Raw genomic sequence first — 6,730 nt, 5'->3', positions numbered from 1 at the left:
GTAATGATAATGATACATTTTCAATTAATCATTAATGTTTTATATTCAAATTATTAATTCTCCCAACATTTGATTACGAAAATTTGATCAAACTTTATTTATAAAACGCTTTTCATACAAAGCTGTAACACAAAATGCTTTACAGTGATTAAAAACAATCCCACATTTCCATCCACCCACCCACCAACCCAACCCCACACAACCAGACAACCCAAACACGCACACACACACACACATAAACACGGTAAAATACATAAAACGACACATAGTAAGATGTGAGGCTGAATACAGGCGAACCAGTTGAGAAAGCACCATCAGAGGAGCCGTCTATACCAGGAGCAGAGAGTCGTCCACCATCACCAGGAACCACCACAGGAGCCAGGGGAGAGATGAAGCCCAAACACCAACTCTCCCCCAGGAGCCCACGGGACAGACCCAGCGGCCGCAGCCGAACTCTGCTCCTGATGCAGAGGCTCTACAGAGGAAACACTGGAAATCCTAAAAATATGCCTAAAATAAATAAATATAATAAAATATACACACTAGAAACAAGTAAAAGTATAAGAATTTCAATCAAAAGCTAAGCTAAAAAGGTGGGTCTTGAGCCTGCTCTTAAAAACATGAACGTTCTCTGCAGCCCTGAGCTCCTCCAGCAGACAGTTCCATAGACGGGGGCCGTAGTATTGGAAAGACGCCTCTCCGTGAGTGTGTGTCCTGACTTTGTGAATGACCAGGAGCTGCTGCCGGAGGAGCGCAGGGTCTGCGAGGGTTCGTAAGGTAAAAGCAGTTCTGAAAGATAAGAAGGCCCAAGACCATTAAGACATTTAAAAACCAGTAAAATAACTTTAAAAATCGATCCTGAAACTCACAGGGAGCCAATGCAGTGATTTTAAAACCGGTGTAATGTGGTCCCGCCCTCTGGGGTGATAATTGCAAACCTGAAACTCTCTTTTTGGGAAGACCAGAGAGCAGGGCATTACAGTCATCTATTTGACTGGTGATAAAAGTGATATCGAATGCCCATCCCTGTTCTGGAGGTTCTGAGTTTTCGCATGAGGCCTGAGTCCTTAAACTGAGAATGAGACAAACTTTTATGTGTCTCCATCTGCAGGTTTAGACTCTGTCAACTCCGGTCCAGTTGTGATTTTAATTACCTTAAAGCTCCCAAAATCAACAACGTTTTAAATAAATAAATGACAAGACAAGTTTGGCTTTAAATGAAACCGTCTTTATTAAGTAACTTTAATATCAGAAAAATAAAACTCTTTAAATTCTCTTTACAGCAAATATATAATATCAGTGCTTTGGCCGCAATAACTTAAAAGGCCATTATAAAATATAGTTGCTTTTAAACTCCAGACTCAATTTGAATGTATATATGCCATAAGACTCTCCTACATATACAAAACAAAATGTAGTAAAATTAGCAAATACTTTGAACTGTTCATACAGCCTACTGATCAATATATATGCATTTATATAGATTTCTACGTTACATGTTACAATATTATACCGCTCTCGTTTGGTAGAGTACAGACATGAACAGGCAGCTCGTATCCTTGGCCTTTTTACAATTGCAATGAGAATTCTTAACATTTTGCTGTACATGCACATTCCGTTTTCGATTAAAAGTGGGGTACCTGATTTTTCTCGTGTAAAAGAATAAAAACGTCTCGTCAAGTTCAGTTTATTGATCGCAAAAACTCAGAGGAAAGTTTGATTATTCTGAGGTTAAGAGAGGGACCAGACAGTTGCCAAAAGATGAATTCTGGATCGATTTTAAGTAATTAGATGGCAGAATTTCTGATTTAGATTTTAAAATTTTGCGGTAAATAATTTGTGGCACTGCTTTTTTAATACTACGACGTCTCAAAGTGTCATTTTGGTTATATTTTGTTCAATTTTGAGAGCTACGGACAAGTTAAAGGCTCAGTACCTGATTTTTTTCGCTGTGAATTTGTGTTTGTATTAATTCCGACGTGTTGTTTGATAATCAGGGAGTGCGCGTTAGTATGCTACTTAACCCGTGTATCATTTGTTCATTTGTTTTTCAATATAAAAACAAAAATAAGAAAACGAAAAAGCAACCGTTTTCTTCATTATTTGTCTCCAAAACCAAAATGAAAAAACGGATAATGATTTGTTTTTTCAGTTTTCGATTTTGGGTTTAAATGAATGAAAAAAAAAAAACGGATAACAGCTGTTTCCTGTTTAGTCCCGTGACTTAAACTGTGACACTGGACTGAACCAGGACAAACAGAACTGAACCAGGACTACTAAACCAGGACTAAACCAGGTCTAAACCAGGTCTAAACCAGGTCTAAACCAGGTCTAAACCAGGACTGAACCAGGACTAAAACAAGACTAAAACAGGCCTAACCGAGGCCTAAACCAGGAATATACCAGGACTAAACCAGGACTAAACCAGAACTAAACTGTTCTCAGTCCCAGCCCTGGTCCTGGTCTCGTTACCGGTCTTTGCCCTGGTCCTGATCACCCGACAGTCTACACCGGTGAACCTCCGGGCCTGTTCCGATACTCCTGGTTCAGTCCTGGTTCAGTCCTGGTTCAGTCCTGGTTCAGTCCTGGTTCAGTCCTGGTTCAGTCCTGGTTTAGACCTGGTTTAGACCTAGTTCAGTCCTAGTTCAGAAAGTCTGACATCACAGTTTAAGTCACGGAAATGAAAAATGGCTTTTATCTGTTTATTTTATTATTCATTTAAACACAAAATCGAAAACTGAAAAAACTAATCGGTACCCGTTTTTTTCATTTTGATTTTGGAGACAAGTAATGAAGAAAATTGTTGTTTTTTCGTTGTATTGAAAAACGAACGATTGATACACAGACTCTAGTTGTTGTTCCCTTTAGGTATACTGTGGTCCAAGGTGGGGTGATCTAGCGAGGGCTTTTTTCGCCAAAATGTTATTTTAGGGTAAAAAAAGCTTTTGGACATCAACCATTTAGAGTGCACTGTGCATTTTTACCTCTGCAAGAACATTGGTGTGCATTTTTTGTTTTCAGTTGTCGTTACTTTCACCATAACGGCATGAAAGTTTCTGTTAGAGGCCCCGAATTGGAACCTTTGTTCATTAATTAATATTAGAGGGAAGGGGGGCCCATGTGAGTCTTCTTGCCCCGGGCCCCCAAATTTCTGTCAACGGCCCTGCTCAGAATAATAAACAAACAAATTCTCATAAGGTAAGTGAGGAAAAACTTGCAAAATGAATCGTTTTTCACATTAAACACCAGGTACAGAGCGCCTTTAAGATGGATTTAAATACTTGCACTCCTCTTTTAACAATTTGAAAATCAGATACCCCAGTTTTAAATTTAACTGCAACTATCAATACTATTATTATTTTAATCAATACTGTAAACTAAGAACTATAGACTACAAGCAAAGAGCACTGACCCCCTTCTGAACCGTTTTAGGCAAACTCTTCATTCACTTAATCACACTTTTAAGTAAAAAAATTAAAAATCTTATTGTAAACATTTTAATATAGATATATTTATGTATATATATGAAATGTAACAAAATAAGTAAACTAAATAGTTCTGTATTCTCAGTCATTAATAACAGTAATCTTATAATACATACACAAAAATGTAAAGAAATTGTAGGCCAACAGTGTATTGCATTCCCTCCGCCAGAAAAGGGAAAAACTAGCAAAAGTAATCGACCCTTCAAAGCTGTACAAATAAAAATAATAAAACGGACGGATTGAAGTACAAAGTTGTTAGTTTTTTTTGCACTTTTGAAACTTATTTGGTTCAACTTTGATGCCAAGACACTAAAAAACGCGACGTAGCAGTCGCCAAAATACTGTTTACTACACTGCAAATCCAGAAGAATCATGTTAAAATGAGTTGAAATCAGAATATTATCTTGATTTTTAGTAGTTTTGACTCATTTAAGTTGATTTAGTTTAGGACATTTCTACTTTTCTAACATTTTTAACTTAAGCTAATTTTACACCATTTTATTACTTATCTAGTTAGAAGTGAACTGTCAAAAACGTGTTCTCGAGACATTACGATACCGACATTGATATTTTGACCAAGTATGTGTTGATTTAATCAATCAATACCGATAGAAAGAGACTGAAAATGGCAGTTATTTCCTTAAAAAACAAGTTACTTATTACACAAAAGATCCACTTGTGTTTTGAAATGGTTATTGATCCTTCACATCACAACAGAACAGGCTCAGGTGAAGAAAAGTTCAAACATTCTGAGACTTTCTAGGTCAAAATCAGCCTGCGAAAAATCTTATTACATCCAATTAAAGGTCCAATCAGTGTATCAGATTAATCGATATCACAGGACCGATACTCGATCCAGCTGTTTCTTCAGTATCAGCATTGGTGCGTCTCTAAATTTTGTTGGTTTATCAGTTTATGTTTATGTTTTACTCCAGGTTTTGACAGGCCGTATCATTCACAACCAAATGAAATTATCTTTTTGTATTTTGGTAGTTGATTGGAGCAATGATTGTTATGACAATTAAAGTTGGAAATTTTTAAATGTAGAGATACTGAAATAGTCCAATACTCTAGATCAGGGATCTCCAACCTTGTTCTTCTTTACAAAAACGAAAATGCAAGAGAGTTTCCGGTTTTAGAGGTCGTAAAAACAGTAACTGTAGTTGTAAAAGTTGTAAAAATGTTGGTAATTTGAGTTATTCAGCACAATATGTAGAATTCTGAATTCCCTTGCAGAGCTACAGGTTGGAGATCCCTGCTCTAGATGAATCCGTGTTTCATTCGTTCATTCATTTTTCAAAATAAAAACAAAAATAAGAAAATGAACAAAACAGCTATTTTCTTCATTATTTGTCTCTAAAATCAAAATGAAAAAACAGATGATTTGTATATTCAGATTTTGATTTTGTATTTAAAAAGGAATAATGTTTCCTGACAGACTTTTGCCCTGTATATGGACTGAACAAGGACTGAACCAGGACTGAACTAGGTCTAAACCACTACTGAGTGTCAGAACGTGCCCACATATACTGTCGGTTGATCGGGACCGAGACCGGGACCGGGACCAGACTAAACCGGTTTAGTCCTGGTTCAGTCCTTTTTTCGTCCTGGTTCAGTCCTTTTTTCGTCCTGGTTCAGTCCTTTTTTCGTCCTGGTTCAGTCCTTTTTTCGTCCTGGTTCAGTCTTGGCTCAGTCCTGGCTCAGTCTTGGCTTCGTCCTAGTTCGGTCCTGGTTCGGTCCGGTTTCAGTCCTGGTTTCAGTCCTGGCTTAGTCTGACATTGCATTTTAAGTCACGAAAAACGAAAACGACGGTTATCTATTTTTATCATTATTCAATTAAACACAAAATCGAAAACTGAAAAAAAACGAATCATTATGCGCCTTTTCATTTTGGTTTTGGCAACAAATAATAAAGAAAATAGCTGCTTTTTTCATTTTCTTATTTTTGGTTTTATATTGTAAAATGAATGAACGAATGATACACAAATTTAAATGAACGAAATTAACCTGAACTGAACAAAATTAGTCAAAACAAGACTTATATTTTGAGTTTCAGCCATTTTAACTCTTTTTTTTTTTTCCCCTCTGCAGTGTACGGTCCAATGTCCAAACCAGTAAAGCATCAGCTCTATTGACCTTGTGTAGTGTTCAATCTGCTTCACACGTCCCTCCACTCAAGTACGAAAACACATTTAAAGCTATGATGAGAGATGAGTCTGCAAAGCTGTACCAATAACACCATGCTATTGTAAAATCAACAGGACAGAACTAAATCAAGTCACAGGTTATCAGTAGGTACGGCAAATCTGTGCTTAAACTGTAGATAGATTTAAAAAAAACAAAAACAAAAAACCACGATACAAACTTTCGATATCGGTCCGGTAAACGGTCCCCAATGGAAAGCAACAGTAGCCTGGTAAAATTGGTTCCAGAAATAAAGTTCCTGTTCGTTTTCTTTTCATAAAGACTTAATAGAAACTGTGTGTGTGCCAGTTATCAACAAGGTAACTGACTAAATACTTTTAATTCAAGCAAAAAAAATTTAAAAAAGCTTAATTAAGACAAAAATTTTGATTATGCCTTTATGATTTTGCAGTATCAACAATTTCACGACTAGGTTTCTAATAAAACTTTGCATCTTATTGTACTGAGTTATCCCTATAGCAAATACAACCTCAATCAATTTTTCACATTTTTTGTACAATTTTTTCAAAGTTTATGGAAAAAAAATGAAGAGGATTTGACCTGAGGAACCAAAAATGTCCATTGAGCTCCATTACTATAAGCCTAAAATCGATTCCTAAAGCACTGGATTGTTTTTAAATCTGTGTATCATTCGTTAGTTTTTCAAAATAAAACCAAAAATAAGAAAATGAAAAAAAACACAGTTTTCTTCATTATTTGTCTCCAAAACCAAAATGAAAAATTATGATAATGATTCATTTTAAAATTTTTCGATTTTGTGTTTAAATGAATAATGGGTGAAACGGATAATGGCTGTTTCCCGTTTACATGACTTAAACTGAACCAAGATGAACCAAGACTGAACCAAGATTGAACCAAGACTGAACCAAGACTGAACCAAGACTGAACAAGGTCTAATCAAGGTTTAAAATAGGTCTAAAACAGGTCTAAAAGGGTCTCAGTCCTAATCTCAGTCTCGATCCGGTCCCCGTCTCAGTCCTCTTGTCCTGGTCTGCTTCCGGTGTCGGTCCCTGTCCCAGTCCCAGTCCCAGTCCCAAACC

Source organism: Boleophthalmus pectinirostris, unplaced genomic scaffold (assembly GCF_026225935.1).
Source record: "Boleophthalmus pectinirostris isolate CB_2022bp ecotype Guang Dong unplaced genomic scaffold, ASM2622593v1 HiC_scaffold_4, whole genome shotgun sequence".
Lineage (NCBI taxonomy): Eukaryota > Metazoa > Chordata > Actinopteri > Gobiiformes > Gobiidae > Boleophthalmus > Boleophthalmus pectinirostris.
The sequence above is the reverse complement of the archived record's forward strand: the minus strand, read 5'-3'. Positions refer to the sequence as shown.